At 42.1% G+C, this 21,281-nt stretch overlaps 1 protein-coding gene and 1 long non-coding RNA gene across 5 annotated transcripts in view; both read left to right on the top strand.

The window, feature by feature from the left end:
* LOC132473982 (leucine-rich repeat and fibronectin type III domain-containing protein 1-like protein) overlaps positions 1–21,281 on the top strand; it is a 163,975-nt gene that overhangs the window by 59,611 nt on the left and 83,083 nt on the right. For 3 of the 4 annotated variants that reach the window (XM_060074384.1, XM_060074387.1, XM_060074386.1), the window contains exons 2-3: positions 2,531–2,615; positions 16,994–17,102. The gene's annotated coding sequence lies outside the window, so the exon portion shown is untranslated. The remainder of the gene's footprint in view (positions 1–2,530; positions 2,616–16,993; positions 17,103–21,281) is intronic. The other variant, XM_060074385.1, reaches the window with a different exon arrangement.
* LOC132473984 (uncharacterized) overlaps positions 8,055–21,281 on the top strand; it is a 397,093-nt gene continuing 383,866 nt past the window's right edge. Inside the window, exon 1 of the long non-coding RNA XR_009529535.1 lies at positions 8,055–8,332. This is a non-coding gene — a long non-coding RNA (uncharacterized LOC132473984). The remainder of the gene's footprint in view (positions 8,333–21,281) is intronic.

Genomic DNA, 21,281 nt, shown 5'->3' with positions numbered 1-21,281 from the left:
AATTATAAAGTGTAACGAGTAAAGCGTAAATCATTAAGTATGTATTGCCTTCCCCTCCTGAGACACCTTACGGAGCCATGATCTACTTCATTCGTTGACCTTTCAACTTCTCAGCTCTGCTAGATCATTCCATTTAGTAGGACTGCTATGTGAACAGAAATATAATGGAAGTAGTTCCTGCATCCTGGTTATTTAATCTTTCGATAGAAGATAAACAATGTTGACGTAAAATGAATTGAGTGTAATTCCATCTTTCAAATATTATTCAAAATACTACCAAGTAGCCAATGGTCCAGCAGATCTCTGTTCGAAGCTGGGTTGGCTGTCTGCATGGCTCTGTGTCAACATTAGCCATTACCAGGACGAGCAATGCAGCTGACCACTTACGGTCACTGTATCTTCTTCATTGTGTTCTGGAGCAGGGGAATATTCTTCGCCCTTGGCTGGTGACTCCCAGTAACTCGCAGTATCTGTTCTGCTGGACACCTTGAATGCGATCAGACGTCAGCATAGCAGCCAAACCCACCGTGGTCCCTTGCAACTCGCTTCAAACCCCATCACAACACGTCGTTTTGTGGTCAGTTCTCTGAAGGTATAAAGGAGTTGCACTACTAGTCTGGTTAAAGTACTACCGAAAGCACAGACTGGTACATATATTTTGTAATTTACCCCCCCCCCTCCTATACCTATATTCATCCTATTACCATACTGCTCAGATGATTTGCTCATGTCTGCACTGCTACGCTGTCTCTAATATACGCTGACATAGACAATCGATTCAATGATGAGTATTTATTTACAGATGAGGTTGGTTCCAGGAGAGTAGCACAACATTGCGTCATCGTTGTTACATCTGTTCAAAAGGTTGAGGCATTCTTTCTCTCCGATCAGATATTGTGCCCTGCATCTCATTGACGGAACTGTTATGTTTCAATACAGCCCGCTCTGACAGTTTTCTACATTCCAACAAACAGAAAGCATTTTCCTGCTGCTTTTAACATTAATTGATCAAGCGTAAACCCCTGGCAACTCCAAATCACATCGTGCCTTGATGGATCGCCAAGATCCTAGTCAAATCAAGCATCCCTGTGTGTGTGTGTGTGTGCGTGTGCGTGTGCGTGTGTGTGTGTGTGTTTGTGTGTGAGAGAGAGAGGCTGTAAAGAAGAGGTATATTTTAAGACTCAGCAACAATAAAAGCCTTGTTATTGATTGTAGACAGTATTCAGAAAGTACACCGGCCATTTTGAGTATTTTTGTTATTAATGTAAGACTTTTAATGACTTATTATTATGTGATGTAAAACATTAAATGAAAATTATTAAAAAAATAATAATAATCTGGCACCCATGTATCTGTTACCTCTCCAGCTGTTTTAAAATTGATAAAAAGTTGTCCACAATTTCGATAGTCAATGTATTAGGAATGTGTTACTCAACTAATATATAAAATTGGCTGAAATGTAGGTTCAGACACTTGATTATAAAGAGGAAATTGACAAGAGAGTATGATTAAGTTAAAAATAGATAGCGATTCAGTTTTAAATTTAGGTTAGGATAGAAGGGAGATGGGGACAAAGGAGACCAAACTAGATAATAATACTACATATACTGTACGATAATATGAAAACTAACAAGAAGAGTGAAAGGCAAGAAGCCAAAGTATTTATTTTAATGGATGAGTCCCATCGTGAGATAAAAGACCCACAGAAGAATGGGAACCGGAATGGCATTGAAAGGTGATTATAGACAGATTGTTAAGATACAAGAGGTATAAATAGAAATATCTTAACCTTCTTGTGGAAATATCAGAGTGAGCGAGGTGGAGGAAGGTGGCATATGGATCCTTCTTCATAAGGCCAACCTATAACATGGGCTCTAATAATAGGTAACCCTATCATAAGTGCTTTTACATGCACTTTATCTGCGTAGAGGAGAGAGGGTGTGGATATGTGTGCGTGTATGTGGGTGTGTGTGTGTGTGTGTGTGTGTGTGTGTGTGTGTGTGTGTGTGTGTGTGTGTGTGTGTGTGTGTGTGTGTGGGTGTGTGTGTGTGTGTGTGTGTGTGTGTGTGTGTCTGTGTGTGTGTGTGCCTCATTGTGTCAGCTCCATGCCTAATGTCCCTTATGACACACACACACACACCTTGGCCGGTAGAGAGCCAGCAGGGGGGTCCTGACTGATATGCTGTCTTACTAATGATCTCCCCTCACTTTCTCCCCGTTTCTCTATCTCTTACCCCATCTCTCTTGTATTGTGTCTCTCATCCATCTCCCTGGTCTCTCTCTCTCTCTCTCTCTCTCTCTCTCTCTCTCTCTCTCTCTCTCTCTCTCTCTCTCTCTCTCTCTCTCTCTCACTCTCTCTCTCTCTCCCCCACCCACCCACCCTCTCTCTCTCTCTCTCTCTCTCTCTCTCTCTCTCTCACTCTCTCTCTCTCTCCCCCACCCACCCACCCTCTCTCTCTCTCTCTCTCTCTCTCTCTCTCTCTCTCTCTCTCTCTCTCTCTCTCTCTCTCTCTCTCTCTCTCTCGTCCAGTCCAGTCCAGTCCAGTCCAGCCCCTGATCAGCTTAGACGTCAGCCAGACACACTCCTCCACGTCGCAGCTGGACAGAAGCCTGATGTACGTTCACCCTTCACTTACGAGCTATCTCAGCTTCCGAATGTGACAAGAGTCCTAATGTGCGGGACCTGGAACAGTTTCGGGCAATAGGCCCACAGGGCTGTCTTCATTAAAGCAGACAGAGTTCAGCCTCGACAATCACATACAGGTCTGTTATATGGAAAAATATGTTCATGAAATCAGGTGAGGCGATATGGCTGCTACTACTAGCAGCCGTCTTCACCTCTTTATTTTCGTGCAGCTTGTGGCAGGTAAATTATTCCTAAAACGCTTCCCAGCGTGTCTTGCATTTTCAAAGAAAGTATGTGCTATTACATGAAAAATAATCCAACACATCAAATGCTTAAGTGACCCTGATAAGCCGAATCTTTCGTGTTCACATCCACACACCGACGCACATACAGCCGCACACACACACATACATGCACACACATCTAAACACAAGCGCACACGCACACACACACACACACACACACATGCGTGCACATGCACACACACACACACGCACGCACACACAAACAACACATACGCACACGCAGTCACACATGCACATATCACACATACACACACACACACACACATACATAACACACATACACTTATTAACCGCCTAACTTCCTTTTCCTAAAAGTCAGAAAAAAGTGAACCAGAAAGAGAAAGAATAATTAGTTGTCAGCGACTATTCTTATAACCAGCCCTGGTAGTGAAGAACTGATTTGGTGAATATAGCTCATTAGAATGACAAACCCTATGTAACGTTCATAGAGCTTCACCGCTGTATTGGTTTGATGAGCAATTAGAAAGACAAGCCCATTATTGATTTGATGTATGTGCATCTGCGTGTTTATGTGGTTGTGTGTGCATTTATGTGTGTGTGGTGTGTGTCTTTGTGACGTGTGTTTGTGTGTTTGTCTGTGTGTGTGGCAGAGTGACACTCAATACAACACATTTCGCCGCAGCTCTTCTCATCCCATAGCATTTTCTCCCCACCTAACTCCGTTCTGCAGATTATCCACCTCACATTTTCCTCGTTCTTCGTCTTCATTAGTTCCTCGCTGTCATTCTGTTCAACGTGTGCACTACTTACTATTGGTAGACAGCCCATAGACAAAAATATCCCCAATATCATTCTATCGTGGCTTCGGATTTTGTAGTGAAGCCTGTGTTTGGAATCCCTTTTCTTTATGTTTACTTGTCCATTTGACATGGCTAGCTTTTTACTTAAAGCTGGCACCGCTTTGCGCGTTCACCAGGAGACGGATGGCGGTAGCATGGCGTAGATGCTGTCAGGCTCCATGCATCGTAGATGAAGCCCGGTTCACCACCGACCGGACTGACACATGATCAGCCATCACTTGAGCTACTTAGCTCTTAGCGCTCAGAGTGGTCACTCGACCCCACCGCGGATGTTCTGATTTAAAACAATGTTGGTATGGAGCAACACTTTACATCCTTAACTGATAGCCTTTGATGCTCAAAAACTTTGCAAAGACAGACAAAGCGGTGTTGCTAGGAGACAATGTTAGCTGGAAACCTCTCGGTGGGCTCTGAGTGTTGGGATAATATTACCATTTTGATTGGTGCACATATTAACCTGCCCTAGTCTGGGTGTATTCTCCAACTGTTACCTATTTTACAGAGTTTAAATGGAAACATTTTGAAACGTAGAATGTGTCCAATTTATAGCTTAACATTTATATTTAAGTACAATGTTCTCACACACACACACACACACACACACACACACACACACACACACACACACACACACACACACACACACACTGGTGGAGAGAGAAAGAGGTCCAAATATATATGTATATATATGTATATATATATATATATATATATATATATATATATATATATATATAATGTAGATACAAAGGCATAGAGAAAGATAGGGATAGGATTAGTATTGATGATAAAAAATGAGAATATGACAAGGGCATGAAGGAACTACTGTAGAAAAAAAAGAGACATTATAACCAAAGAGCGAGATGTGTTTGTGTGAGGTAGAGAGGGCGCGAGAAAGAGAGAGGGATCTAAACAGTTAATTGGTTATTAGTTTAGTGTGCTGCTGTGGGGTAGCCGGGGTGGAGGAAGAAGGCATGAATACATTATGGATCATGTTTCTGTCAGGTACACATCTGGGGTCCTGGCCTGGGACTCTACACACCAACAATAATAAGCATGGATTTACATTACATCCACCACCACTGGCCTGAGATCTGTTTTGACTTACATTAGATCCACTACCACTGGCCTGAGATCTGTTTTGGACTTACATTAGATCCATTACCACTGACCAGAGATCTGCTTGGACTTACATTAGATCCAATACCACTGGCCTGAGATCTGCTTGACCTTGCATTACTGGAGAGGGCCAGAGACAGGGCAAATGAAAGGCAAATGAAAGATGCACTGCAATTGGGAACAAGTTGTAGGCAATTGAAGAAAGTCAAACAGTGAGTGGAGAGTGAAGAAAAAATGAAAGAATGTTAAAGCCATTAATGGATGGCTTAATAAAGAGAGACAGAGGGAAAGTAACCATTGCGGGTAACCGAGAGGCGCGACTTCTTCACTTCAGCATCACCCACTGCACAGTCTGACGTCACACTGTTATGGAATTAAAGTTTGAGCGCAAACAAGCTGTTACATTCACTTATTGAGGGGCGTTCTCGGTGGCCCGAAAACCCCCCCTGGCCCGGCCTGAGATGTTTCTAGTTTATCGTATAACATTTATGCATACGTCATATAAATAAAGCAAAGGAAAAAGTCAAAAAAGCATGATATCACCCCTTCAACACTGGTAGAAACATTGAATCCTTTCATTCCTTCAAGGTGACTTGTGGTCTCCTCATTTGATTTGCATTTGTAGTGATTCAGAGCTGCTGTTTAAGATGATTTTTAATCTCTGATTTTTAATCTGATGACATTAAATGTGCAGATTTCATGTCTATTTTCAGCCTGTTCTTTTTTATTAGAGCTTAGTGTGTTTCAATGTTCATTATGATTTGATACCTCAGGAGGGTGGTGTCAAATCACATCTGTATGTGGGCCCATGGGAAGCCCTTTGAAATCATACCTGTACAGAGAAGACCCCGAATGAGCCCTAGAAACTTGCACTTGCTCAATAGCATATTTCCCAAAATATATCTTTCCACTCATCTTATCAAATGAATCAAAGTGATGGGATGAGAGCCTGAGGAGACAGGAGGATGAGGAGGTGGGTGGAGGGCGGACTCTGGAGGGGCTTGCTTGGTCTTCCGTGTCTGGCTCCTGGCAGCTGTCTGTCATGATTACTGCGCTCCAATGGGTAATGACGGCCTTTAGACGAGGACGGGCTGACCGACAGCCCCAATCAAGCTTATGTCCCTTACTTCCCTCGCTACTCAACACAAATATACAAACCAATATGCAAGCCCATTGACGGACAGCTCTTACACACACACACACACACACAAACCCGACAGACAGGCACACACACAAACCCGCATAAACACACAAACACATACAAACAAGCATATACACACACAGACAGGCACACACACGCATACACACGTAAACACACACATTAGCATATACACACACGCAGGCAGACACCCACACGGAAGACCAAGCAAGCCCCTCCAGAGTCCGCCCTTAAATCGCAGGCAATCAAAATTTCACTGCCGCTATTTTAATAAGATGGGTCCGACTGAAGCATTTAACCAATGATGGACTGAATCCTGAATGTCTCCTAGACTTATGAGGCGATGGGAGCATTACTTTATTGAAGTGCTGTCTCCGGCTACCACTGACTGTTTCCTTCTATCTTAACACATTTCTATTTTCTAGCCTTGCAGAGTAAAAATAAATCAAACATCCATCGCTTTACGTAATGTTGTTATTGCTAGTAGTCCATTGTGGTGCGCAAGTAAAGCCTTCCCCACCAAACTCAACATATCCTGTTTTGTAGCATATATATATAACAATGTTTACCTGCAACCTTTGAAAAACATCCCCCTCTGAAACCTCTGATTAGTTATTTTCTTTAATAGAAAAACTGTATTGCATAGATGGATGTAACCTATTGAACCTCCATTAATGTATTTAATGAAAATGTCCCAGCTTTGAGATAGGGCCAGGTGTTCATTGTAGTGCCCTTTCATGGGGAAGAAGTTAGGGAACTGAATTCAGAATTCCTGAGTCAGTTCCCCATCCAGCTATAGATCAGAAGCCAGACGGAACAAAGATGGCTGCTATGAAGCCCCAATAACTTAAAATATTTTTATAGCAATGCCCGTGCTACCCACTACCTGGGTGGTTTCCACACCCCACCTAGGTGACTTTTATTGGGTTCAGCCAGACAGAGGAGTTAGGGTGGTGGTGCTGAAGGACATTGTTTATTGTAAAGGTTTCTTGATAAAGATACATGGCCTGGTGTTCACTGTTCCTATCCAGGAGAACTCTTCCTGGGTATGTGTGGCGATGGCAGCCCGAACCGCTGATTATTCCACATGCAATAGGTGTGCAGCCTCACCCAGACCCAGAGTCGGTTCAGAGTCGGCCGGATGAGGCTGCATCCACACACACTCCCACAACCTTCAACAGTTACAAAAACCCCATGACTTAAACGACTTTCAAGAAATACAAACCCCCATGACTTACAAATACAAATGGCAGGGTTGCAGTTTTGTAGGTTAACCGAAAGTTTTGATTAATGGGTACATAAAGCACTCAAAATATGTATATCATTCATAAAATGTCTCCAAAATGGTGTTAATGTCCAGTTTTTCTCGTTTTTGGTAGTAACGGGTGTTTTCAAGCGCCATTCGGCGATGACGTCACGTTGGGGAGACATGGTGGAAGGTAGCCTCAGCCTAGTACTAGAACTATGGCGTCTAAGAGAAGGCAAGAACCACGAATAACATGTATGATGGCCCACAGCCGTATAATTTCGAGACGTGAGAGGGCGAATGAGGAATTGCCGAGAACTGATGGCCGTCAAAGCCAATTAAATGCATGGTCAGAGGAGAATGAGTGGAGAGTAGTTATCATTCAGCAATGCAGCGGCGAGCACTGGAGCTAGTCAATGAACAGACACCCCTCACCAACCCGCAGATTATCTCCTCAAAATGTAGTTAAATGACCAGTTACAACTCATTGCCAAAGCAGGGGAACAATAAAATAAAAAGGTCAGGTATATAGTATAATATACGTATAAAACGTTAAATACAAATATATACATATGCTCTATACTGCCGCCTAGATTTCCGGTGGTATTGCTCCGTTTCTCCCGGAGCACTCCGGATTCGTAAGCTCAGAGGCGACGGACCCATTGACGGACGAAACGCCCCCGGAACCGGAGGAAATGGTCCGTGTTCGTATTTACCGTAGGGTGTGAATGGGTCTTTACCACAACCAACCACAAGGCCTTTATCAGTGTTGGGAAAGTTCACTTTTTACGTGAACTTGTTCAAAGTTCAGTTCACAAAATTTTAAAATGAACTAGTTCAGTTAAATGTTCATAATTCAAAATTAACTAGTTCATAGTTCTTTTTTTCAATATGTTGCTGTGAGCTATTATTTTTCTCCGGTATTTTGAACATTGATCCCCCTTTCTGGTTTGTCTAGGATGAAATAGAGTGGTTGAATCAAGTATTGTAGCGAAATACAGTTTGTACCGTGTTTTATTGCGCATTTAGCGCATTTTGTAAATCCCATTGATTTCTGTTAAAAGACTCATTGCTCGTTGGCCGGAAACGGAAAGGGGGGGTGTTCACGATTGGTTGTAGTCTTTTGGCTCGGTTCTAGCCCTACTGTTGAGGCGGAGAACCGAGTGAAAAGACTACAACCAAACGTAAACAGAGCTAACGTTATGGATTGTACATATTTATAATTAGATATTCGTCCCAGCCTTTATACCACAGATACTCTAGGGTCTATAGGATATAACCGCTTTGTCTAATTACAGTTTAATTCATTTTTCACAATTTACCAGCTCTAGTTTTGTAGAATAATCACCGCCCCAATCATTTCAATGGGAATCGCGATGGTCTATACTTTCAACATAAAGTATACATATATATCATTTGAAATTCATCCCAGCCTTTATACCACAGATACTATAGGGTCTATAGCATATAACCAAGTTTTCTGATTACAGTTTAATGTAACAGTAAGCTGACAACACCGCAACTGCAAATTAACCACACAGAGATAACCATGGCAACCGGTTAAACAAATGTTATTTTTGCGATCATTCTGCGCGCGCATCCGTCGTGTTGATAAACAAATAAACCCCCTATTGAACAAAGTTAAACCGAGTGAGCATGCCTTTCACAGACACCAGAATGAACAAGTTTACAGTAATGTTCATCAGGCAGTAATACAGTACGTTCAGTTCACGTTAACCCAAAATATGAACGAGTTCATGAACTATCGTTCAATGAACTCGTTCAGGCACAACACTGGCCTTCATAACCATGAAGTATGCCGAAGCCGGAAAGGACAAACGCACAGTCGCACACACTCATCTTATGCAAAACAATCTGTTTTATTGTCAAAGTGTGTGAGTGATACACTCTGGTTTAGCTTTCGCTTGCTATCCGTTTTTAGCATGGACCTATTAAAGAAAGGACAGCGGACTAAAACATGGCCGCCTATTCATTCCTATGAAAACTGCTCAATGGCGCAGGGCAACATCAAGGAGAGATTTGCTTCTGCATCATGGGAGCCTAGTCATGTCCTAGTTCATGGCGTACCGGATGCAGAAATATTCTCGTTTACTAGCCTATTTTCTATTCTATAATAGGTCCATGTTTCTAGCATTGTTAGCATTGTAGCATCATAAGCGAGAGGTCTGAGCGAGCGCAGTCGCATTGTTTACCGACCATGGAAGTATAAGTTAACTTCATAAATATGAAAGATTGCTCCATATAACATGACACAAACAACATAGTAAAAGTAGCCTATGGAGGCCTAGAAAAACATACAGTTCAATGTTATTGCTTAACAAAACAAATTCCTTCCACCTAACTATTTACGAAAAATGCAATCAATAATTTATATACAAATAAATGGTTTCATATCAACCAGCAACGAAGTTGGGGAGCCTACCCACATAAATAATTGCAATACACCAACTTTGTTAACATTCATGCATAGCTAAACAAGCAAACGAAAAATGTAATGCCGAAGCTACTGAAATGTTTATTAGACTATTAACAATATTATAAAAATGATACCCTAAAGCACCCGTTCTTTGTCTTTGGATCTTTTGAATAAATGGATCAATAATGTTGAATCACAATGATTGCAAGTAAAGGAACGTCAGAATTATTGAGCAGCAGCTGTAGCAGTCTAAAAATCCCTTTATCACTAAAACACTTTTAGTGATAAAAAGTCACCACAGTACGTAAAGACCATCAACGTTATTCATGATAAGTGAAAGGAAAAACCTCGGACACGAGAAGTTAACGGAGCCGTGCACTAGGCCCTCTCGGATGCCAGGCCGAAACAACATTTGTTTCACTACGACTCCTTTCAGCCACCCACCCTTCCTTCTCCAGCAGCAAAATAATAGCATAAAACGGCTAATAAAATGCTTGAGGTGGCGTCTTGAAAAGAGAAAACTTACATTTTATTAGTACATGGTGTAAAGATAATTATAAGTTCCCCACTTGTATTGGAGTGAACAGAGATATCTACCTCTAGGCCCTTTCAATCGAGGGACCCGTCCACAGCCCGCTTAAACAGCTGCAATACCAGGCTTGGCCGCTGAGCACTAGTGGATTGCGGAAGTATGCACTGGTCCTAGGGGCTTGGGTTTTAGTAGGCCTATGACTTCTCAACATTACATCTTTCTTCTGTTTGGCGCACATGGCTAATTTGCATACGTGCACAGGACTGGCTGGCTCCGATTGGCAAAGGATAGAACATATTTATCTATCTATCAGTCTATCTGTCTATCTATCTATCTAGGCATGTGTCTAGTTTTAATGTGCTGTATTTTGTGCATGTCCAGTCAGACTTGTTGTTCCCCTTGTTCGGTCTTGTAGGCTACTGTCCTGTGTGAGCCGAATCACCTAAATGAATTCCCACGATTTGTGTCATTTGGCATTAATAAAGACTTGACCAGGCTATCTATCTGTCTAGGCTATTAATTAACAATTATTCGCCGAAGGCAAAGTGAATAGTGTAGTATTGACCTGAGCCTGAGGTGAATAATTGTCTTAATATATACTACACGTGAACACTCCAAAAATAAAGATAACACTTTTTGCCGGGATTTTTCTTTTCTTAGCGGTTTGTTTATTTTTATTAGCGGACATTTTGTGATGAAAAAAATATCCAGAGTTTGAAATCTCAATCATGGGATATTGCCCAATTTCCTGAGATAGCGAACCAATTAAATTGTGCCATTTTAGGAGGTTCACGTGTAGCGTATACTAATGTATTAATCTATGTATCTGTATAATCTGCTGAACACTCTTTTACTAGTCTCTACTCTCACGGGTCTCGATGCGGCTTTGGTCCGTGTCTCCCCAACGTGACGTCATGCAATGCATTCTGGGGGAAATGAGAATCAATCGCAAACCGCTAAAATAGTACCTAGTTTTTTTTATTACATTCTGTTTCATGATACCTAACAACATTAAATACAATGAATAACAGTTTAAATCTTTATTACCAACAAGCAAATTGCAGCAACACAGCCTTTAATCGAATACAAAACTCCCTTGACTTAAAAGACTTTCAACAGATACAGACCCCATGAATTTAAAATACTTTCAAAAAGTACAAAACTCCAAACTATAGATATACAAACAGATATAACCTGGAACCCTGTACAACCATGGAAACATGGTTTATTGCACAAATAGTTTCCTTGACTTGAAACATTGACTAATTCATTCTGATGCCAGATTTTGCATAGCCCTCTCTGTTACATAATTTCATGATATTAGGACTATTCAAAATATTTAATATTTAACAGAAAATGACTCAAACATGGCATCCAACCTTGATCTGGAAATCTACTTAGATGGGGAGACAGAACCGTGTAATAATTGGTGAAGAATACCTTTAATATGCAGGAAAGTTTGCTGTTAGATATCTTAATTTTAGACATGTATGTATTAAACACATGCACAGAGATCAATATATGTCAAAATAAATTCAAAAATGCCAAAGTGGTTGTTCTGAAAGGTTGTAGTTCTTCCAAATAATTGACAACAGTCCTCAAATTCTGTGCTGCTGCCACAGACAGAGAGAATGAATTTTAACTAAGTATAGGGAAACTGGAAGGAAGATGATCAAATCAGGCATGACACTGAGGCCACCGTTATTTCAGCGCTAACTGTCACAATTTACAATTCCCTATAAATGTGCCATTTCAGTGCCACATAATGAGAAAATTACACATTTGTGCAACATGGCTATTTATTTTGGCACGATTGTTATATTGTTTGGATTCTCTACAGACAATAATTTTATTAGAGAAGCAAAAGTTTGTGGCCAGATAACATATTGAAAAGGCATTTCCTCTCAGAGTGCTTTTAATTGACATTGCTGAAGTGTAGAACTGATGTTTGTAGCTGCATGACAGTGGCCATGTCATGAGCAGCATCTCCGTGGTGGTGTGTTCCTCTGGATTCATCCTGTTTTGTCTCCTAATCTCTAATCCTCCAGACAGTGGGGGCTGTGTGGTTTGTGTTGTTGTGTGTGTCTGTTTGTTGACTGTTTGTCGGTCTTGTTTTCTTTCTGATTGTTTTTCTGTTTTGCGCAGATGTTTGTAGGAATTCTGTAACAGCACACAAGAGAAATGGTTGCATGTGCACACTTGTTTGTGTGTGTGTGTGTGTTTCTGTGTGTTTGTCTGTGTTTGCAGAAGGTGGGAGAGTGCTTGGCCTACAACACACACACACACACACACACACACACACACACACACACACACACACACACACACACACACACACACACACACACATACACACAAACTTCCGCACTAACCAATGAGACCCTTATTGTTACTGAGCTGTATTCTGGCTGCTGCAGGAGCGATTCTACACAATATGTACAGCCGGATTTAATTTTTTCAAGTATTTTCACTTCAATTAATTGCAGTAGCACTCCATCCTATAATCTCTGCAATCTTTATATTCGTGCACTGCACAGGTCATCACGGGAACCCTGCATCCTCCATTGGTCCTCAACCCTACTGATTAGTGGGCTGTGGGATTAACAGTTGCAAGGTTGGGTTGAAGGAGAGGGCATGAGAAAAAAAGGCACTTTCAAAAGGGGACTAGCAGTATTATTACAACAGCCGAGAGACATAGTTCTGCTCAAGGCAGCTCTATTGGAAACTGGGATCCACTACTTTCTCTTGTGCGAGTACAAATCCAGGGTGCACAACACAAAAAGCCAACATTGTGTAGTTACACAATGTTCTTTTTGTGTATGTCAGCGCACCTTTCAAAGCATATGACGTGCTTACAGCTGGGGGAGCCGTGTATGCGTTAGACTGAGACTCTGGTTCGGGTGGATGTACATTTGCGTAGCTAAACTTCCGCTAGCTTGAAGAGTGTAGGATGGCGTCTGGGTGTGTAATGAGGGAAGGTTGACATAATGATGTCTTTCTAATTGTACTGAAGCTAGCTGGGGGGGAGGTGGGTTTTAAGAGAAAAGAGGAGAACATAACAGTTTTTGGTAAGAGGAGATCGATAGCGAGGCAAGGTGTTCTGCAGGGGACTGGACGGTTCAGCGATGGTGTACTTGAAAGCACCGTACGTCAAGAGAATATGCAGCATAGATTTGAGGGCTATTTGTAGGAATGTAAATTAATCGTTGCTTCATGAACACATGCACACTTACCCTACGTACTGGAACACAAACTCTTTCTCAAACATACACACACAACCTCTCTAAAACATACCCACACATGCACACACAAGAACACAAACACTCAAACAAGCAAACTCTCTATCTCATACACACACATAAACACTCTAAAACAAACACACACACACAAACTCAAACAAACACACATACACGCTTGAAACAAACACGCATTCAAACAGATACAACTAAATACAAAAAACTCAAATACACACACATCGCATACACACACTATCTCTTTCACACAAAACCAACACACATCCATAGCAGTTAATTACACAATATCTAACCATCTTACAAAGCAAACCAGAGAGGCACCATGATTTATTAGTTACATTCAGCGAAGCAATCTGATTATTCGTTCGCTTTATTGGATTGCATTAATGTTTGTATGATGTTATAAGATCTTTAAAATGATAACTCTAGACCAGACATGGACAACATCTGGCCCCAGGGCCAGAGCCGGCCTGTGGACAATCTAAACGCCGCCTGCAACGGCCTCAAAGACAAACAAATGTATAAAATGCAGTAGGCCTATTATTTTAATGAAACTCAAGGCGAATGACTATAACAGTGAGACTGAAGTGCTATATAACATCTATAAACCAGGGCATGTCTTCTGAATACACTGCAGCTACCCAGTAACACTGAATTGCAGAAAAGGGTTAGGGTTAGTTAAGTTAAGTTAGTTAAGTACATTCACACTGCGGGCCCTATCTTGCATCCGGCGCAATTTACTTTCAACACTGACGCATGTGTCGTTGCTAGTTTGCAACTGGTGCAGAGCGTTCTTTTCCCTCCACTGCCACGCGTCAGTAAATTAGGGAATGATCTTGCGCCCCAAGGGGCAGTTTGGCGAAAGGAGGAGGCTTGTTCTGGCGCAAACGTTCCCTGGTGCTATTTTGCAGTTTCAGAAAACAATTGCGCCACAAAAGTCAGTGGCGCAATTCAGTTCAGATTCTATTTTAAGGGTGCATGCATAATGTTGCTTGTGCACATCGCGCATACACTTTGATTCTCTCATCTACCTAGTCACACATTCTTGGTAAATTATTTGAAAAGAACAGCTGATACAGCGGTAATAAGTTGTACTTTTAAATCAATGCATCTGTAAACATTGTACAGAGAACACATATTTTCTTGACACAGACATCGTGTACAAGCCCATAACTTTTAGGATTGATGAGTATTTGATTGTGAGATAACATTGATTTACCGCGAGTTTGTGTTTAAAAGAATGAACGAATGCGGGCGGGCGTGCGTGAGTGTTTGTGTAAAATAATTAATGATGCGGGCGCGAGTGTGTGCATCCATCTGTTTAAACACACGCAAACTAAACACGTAACGCATAATACAGTCCATGGCAATGTATATTAACGGGGGGACACATGCATTTTAGAAACACAAGTCGATAATGATAATACATACAATACTGGTAAGAAACAATGTTTGTTAATGTATTGCGTCATTAAACAGAACCACAGTTACCGCATATCATGTGTGTGTTATGTTTTCTTTGCTGAAATTTATTTAAGGACTCTGGTGGAAGAAAACACTATTCCATTTGTGAATAAGGGCCATATTATTTGGCCATAAACTGAGCCATTTGAAGTTTGAAATTCATGTGGTCATGCATCTGTCTCATCGGAAACTGTAAAATATAAACTCGTCAGATTAAAATGCGCTCATGGCTCTTAAAGGGGATGGGAGATGGTGATCTCATTGGTTTATTGCACGTTACGCCCAAACCACACCTACGGGAAATTAGGCTACTTCAGACCAACCCTTTTTAGATTTGCGCCGGGCACAAGAGTCATCATTTATGCGGCGGTAAAATAGCAACATCGCCATAGAACCGCCCACAAAGCTACTTGCGCTTGGCGCTTCTCACTTGCGTTTCAGACCGTTAAAATAGGGCCCTGCATGTCTTTCCCTGCTGAATCACCTTCTTATCAACTAATTGTTGTTTTTCCTTTTAATTTCTAAAGAGGTTCAATTTGTTAATAACAATATGTTTAATTATGCAAAAAATATCACGTGGGATCACTGCATGGAGCCCATTGGCTGAACAAAAAACTGTTAAGAAGTAATTGTATAACAAATCTTTCCACACCAATTAAGGTGTGGCCTTTTAGGTTTATTATTTGTTGAGAAAGATTTATGATATTGTGGTAACTTCTGAAACTTGGTATTTTGGCAATTTTTGACATAGGGCTAGCCTAACCAAAGATCCAAAGGTCTATTTGGATCGATCCTACATACCTTGAACGTTTTTGTTTTGTTTTAAACCTTGAAAAATTTACCAAAATCCAAATGATAGCAATGTATTATTATGTTTATTCCTAATTATGAAAACTTTCAGAACATTCCAAACATGAATATACATCTTCGACAAGGAAGTCTTGTTCTTTTGTTCCCTGCTAACTGCTTGCAAGATTTTAACTTGATTCATGGACTAATGGACATGACCTGATTAAGCATTATTTAGGTGAAATGGAAATTTGCTGGTGGGAATGAATTTACCAATGCAACAAATTCACCTTTTAGTATTGCTTGCTCATCTGTCTCTATCCGTTTAAACATGATGCTTACCACTTGGAATTGAAAATACCTTTGTAATTCAGTGCAATGTGTCAGTCTTATTGGTCTGTGCGCAGACAATTTCATTCGGAAATGATATTTCCAGGGCATTCTTTACAAGAAATGACAAGTCTTACAGTAGATTCAACATTGTTACTCCAAGTAGCGGTCGGTAATCTGAGCACAATGAAGCTTGTGGGCAAAACACTACATTCAGCTAGCCGCTAATGATTAGCTATCCCACTGTTGTGGCATATTGCTGTTTGGTGTCTTAGCGAGGAGACGCCCCTTGGCCTGCCTCTGATGGAAGGGATGCTAACCTAATAACCTGCAGCTTGTTAGCTCAGCTGCCTGAGCCCTGGCTGCCAAAATATGTATGTCCTGTACTGTGTGATTGTGTGTGTTTGTGTGTGTGTGTGTGTGTGTGTGTGTGTGTGTGTGTGTGTGTGTGTGTGTGTGTGTGTGTGTGTGTGTGTGTGTGTGTGTGTGTGTGTGTGTGTGTGTGTTTGTCTGTGCGTGTTTGTGTGGGTGTCCGTGAGTGTGTGTTTGCTTGTGTATGCATGCATGGGTGTGGGGTGGTGGGTAGTATTATGGGTGGTGATGGGGGGACTATGGGTGTTGGTGAGGAGACTATGGGTAGTGGTGAGGTGGTGTGGTGGATATCTGTCTGGTAAATAACAGTACCATACTGTGCTGAAGCCCTCATACACTTGTCTATGTACTTATTTAATGAACTTGTGACACAATTAACTACTTCACACATAAAATGAGGTACTTTACTGTGATTTAATGTTGTTGCTGTAGCCAAGTGGGTGAACTAAGGCAGGTAAATGTTAGTTAAACAGTGCATTTGTCTAAGAAAACCACTGTTTTACCTGACTTATAGTATTATTTTGCATTCTCTCCTCCAGGTCTGTGCAACCAGCCGGCAGGCCATCACTGTTACCTCTCTGTCTCCCAGTCTCTGCAATTGGTCTTCATGTTAATTCTTTATAGAGCACCCCGCCACACCGGATAGAGGTAAGGTCCAGTCCGCCGTCTGCAGGGTCAGCCAAAACCAATGCCTGGTACCTCTGGGCTGTTTTTTATTTTGGAATTACCAAACTTGTAACTTAAAACATAACTTGAAAAGTTCTGTTGTAAGAAAGACAGTTATCCTTATGTACTTATAAGTCATGCAAACTGAGCCAGCCGCACTTTTGAATTGTTCCAATCGAGAGGTTGTGAGGTACAATCCATAAATTGTTGAAACCATGTCAAACCAAAATAGCAATTCCGACGTGTCGGAAGAACTGTACTTCTAACATATTCATAAACAATCCCATACTTATTTTCCTCTGGCTAATCGTTCTTCTCCTGCCACACCTCCAAACCTCCCTCTCTCTCCCTCTCTCTCTCTCTCTCTCTCTCTCTCTCTCTCTCTCTCTCTCTCTCTCCCTCTCTCTCTCTATATATATATATATATATATATATATATATTACAGGTTTCAGATACAATGCAAAGCAGACTTGTTCAGAGCAGTCTTTCTACAAGCCCAGCGGTTAGACCCCTTGTATAACATTGCATACTACAGTCAGACTGTCAGTAAAGCCGCTGACAAGAATGGAATCTGCGCTCTTTTGAGGGTGAATATTCTATACATGCCCGCTGTTATTCATTAGCGGCTGCTGCAACAACGCAGTTTCCCAGAGACAATGATGACTGTTCACATCATCTTCTGTCTCGTTGGGGACATTCCTTGACAGGGGCAGTTGCCCCAATTGTTTCCCAGGCTGACTGGTGATCGCTACTCCGAGATGGCTCACTTTACATACATTACGCCAGTGATACCACAGCAGAAACACCTTTTGTGTGCGTGGCTTTTGTCTGTTCGCCAAGGTGTGCATATGTATGTATGCGTTATGTATTCTGTCTATGTGCCTGCCAGGCAAAAGCGTGTCTCTTTATGGACAACGCTGAGTTTTTCTATTTCTGAGCCCATTACACCACTAAGTTTTATCTAACAACCAGCGGAGTGTAGCAGGTTTCTCCATTGTGGGTTAGAGATGGATTGGTGAATTAATGGATGGTGGATGGAAAGGCAGTACAGGCTACTCAGTTTCACCGCTGCTCCTCGGTTTGTCTCATGCCGACTTCATTGTTTGGAGTAGTTATGGGGAAGCCGGGAGTGTGGTTCCCCATGCACAGCCAAGCCAACTACTGTTCTAGTTTCTAAGAGGTTGGCAATTTAATCCACCATATTATAGGGAGTTAAACACCACTGCCTCGTGGTGCAGAAAGTGGCGATGATGCCTAGCAACGCGAAGCCCACGGATGATCCGATCTGTACCATGCCCGACACCTCCGCAGCCCGCTGTACGTATCATATCGTCCGGGGTCGGCCACCTCGCCCATGATTGATTCAACACTAGTAAACAACTTTGAACGATCAATGGATATCTGTGGTGTTTTTTTTCTTTTTTTATGAACCGAATCAATATCCCTTCATGAATTGCGACGCTGTTCAATTCAATTCATTATTTTTTAATAAATACTTTTGACTCGGCATCTATTCATCCGAGCATAGCTGAGCGGGGCTGAGCGGCCGTATTGACCGTGGGCCAGCCCCTGGTGGGGCTACATTGTCTCACAGGTGGACAGATCCATTCCATCTCTTCTTTGTAGCACGACGTACATACACGATAACTTCAGTGTTTCTGAATCAATGCCTCTGAGACGCCGTCAGAGAGAGAGCGGCACAGCGCCGTCACGCTGGCGCTCAGCCAGGCGGGGGGGGGGGGGGGGTGGGGGGCGAAAGTGCTGCCATTTGATGGAGCCTGAGACAGGGGCGGGAGACACAGGGGGACGGAGAGAGAGCAGAATAAGGTATCTGACCCTGTCAGCTCCAGTTATCAAGCTGTTGGGGATGGCGGGGTTCTGAATCACCCTGGCCGCGGCCGGGCAGGTTGTTAGCTTCCTGGCGGAGGGCCAGCCAGCACACAGCGCGGCTTAAGCGCTGGAGGCCGCCGAGCGGAAGGTCGATGCTAAAACCAGGCACCAGCCAAGGTGAAGAAAAGAATAACAAGTCTAACAGATGATGGACAAGGAGGAGGAGGAGGGAGGTCCAGGTGGTGGAGGCTTTGCAGCAATTAAGAAAGAAGGACAATTCTATAATTGCTGGAGGTCTCTTTTGGTATCTAGTGGTGATGTGGCTTTGCAGTCGAAGTCAGGAACAAACACGTCATTTAACCAAGGTGGTGGGTTCATTATTCTGATCTGTTTCTGGTATTTTACCACGTTTATCACATGTACTGTATATATGTGCCTATGTATCATCCCTGTAATACTTTTTGCAAAGCAAAGTAGAAGTAATAGGTAGTAATAGTAATAGACTCTGCACAAACCATTTCATCTGATTTTATTTCTCTCGTGCTTTGGTTGATGTGATGTAATGTGTGTGTGCATGAGTTGATCATTAGAAGTAATTCCTAGTCTCCTCAAAGCGCTCGATACCGGGACGTCCATTATCCGATATCAACATGCAAGCTGATTTGGGCCGAGCATCATCACCTTAGTGTGTATCGAATAATGTGTACAGTAGACACATAACAGCCAATTGTTGATAGCATTTCTGTTTTTAAAATGTGAAGACAATAGCCGGATACGTAAACCAGAGTATTTTTTTAGACTTATGTGTCCCCAGAAGGGATAGTTTGACAAAACAAATGTTTAACATTTTGTTCAACAAAACAAAGGCAATTTTGTTTTATGCCCTCAGACGTTCAGGGTGTGAGAAGTATTCTCTAAGTCTACCCTCCCAGACGAATGTTAATATCAGGTACATTACAGTCTTTTTAACAGGAAATGTATCCGCTCAGGCAATCTTAGATTACACATTGGAAAGGAACTAAGTGCTGCAGCATGCGCTGGGTTTTGGCATACGTACAAATGATTATCTAGTGAATCAAAAGGAACGGGATGTGAGGGAATCAGAGATCTGAAGTCTACATCTGTAGAGCAAAAGACGCCTCAATTCACAGAGGGTGGAGAGAGTAAGCGGAATAGATTACCATGATGCTCAGCGTGGGGCGAGTGAGAGTGTGCATAGTGCGATTGCGTGGGCACCGTGAGTGGTGTGTGTTGGGAGCTGTGCTCGCCAGGCCCTCCAGAAAAGTTTACAGAGAGCTCAGTGCGATAAGGCAGGGGGAAAATGACTTGAGCCATCTTTTTCTCCATCAGCAACTTCAAAGTGACTGATAAGAGAATGCGTTGCCATTGTGTGTGTGTGTGTGTGTGTGTGTGTGTGTGTGTGTGTGTGTGTGTGTGTGTGTGTGTGTGTGTGTGTGTGTGTGTGTGTTTTTGTGTATGGGTGTGTGTGTGCATGCGTTTGTGTGTATGTGTGCCTGCTTGCTTGCGAGTGTGCATGTGTATTTGCGTATCTGCAAAGAACTTCAACCATCAAGGAATTCCTTAGCATCCCTGCCTTCCCTGGCATCACATTTAGCAAAGAGAGAACTTCCTTCACCACGATTCCCCTGGTTCCCCCCCATGTCACACAGAGGAACCAAGTGTGACATGGTGAGTGTTCAGGGGCGTGTTCCAACACATTGAGATTAATGGTACCCTTCAGGATGTGATAAATCTCCTTGGTTGAAATCCTTAATCCATAATTGTAATCCATTTTTTTGATAGCTGTTAAAGCACTCCACTTGAATGATATTTTTGCTTTCTATCAGTTTAATGGGTTGAAGGCAGCATGCTGTTTTCATTTGTCTCATTTTGAAAAGCAAAGCAGCCACCACTAATTAGGAAAATGCTAACCGGCTGCATCACAGCACTGTCTGATTAATGAGATTACATGTGGGAGCACCCATTGGCACACATGGAGAGCTTGTGTTTAATATGGTGACATGACCTGTGGTTATTGAGCGACTTACAAAGAATAATCACTTCAAGGCATTTCTTTGGCGCATGTCATTGTTAGATTTTTTTTTGTACATTATTTCTATTTTGGACACTTTGGGGAATTCTTTTATTGGATACAAAAATAAGAAAACCTTCAACGTTTAAATTGGGTTTTGTATTATCTGCTTTGCATCAGGCCTTTTAGGGTAGGTTTTGCCCTTCTGCTCTGTGTCTACAGCCACTACCTCCCTGGCAGCCCATATTTCACTGCCAGCTGGACCACTCTGAGCCATAAGGAGCATCGAGCACACGTG

The sequence above is a fragment of the Gadus macrocephalus genome, chromosome 16, assembly GCF_031168955.1.
Source record: "Gadus macrocephalus chromosome 16, ASM3116895v1".
NCBI classification, from domain to species: Eukaryota; Metazoa; Chordata; class Actinopteri; order Gadiformes; family Gadidae; genus Gadus; species Gadus macrocephalus.
This window is presented reverse-complemented; position numbering and strand designations above follow the sequence as displayed.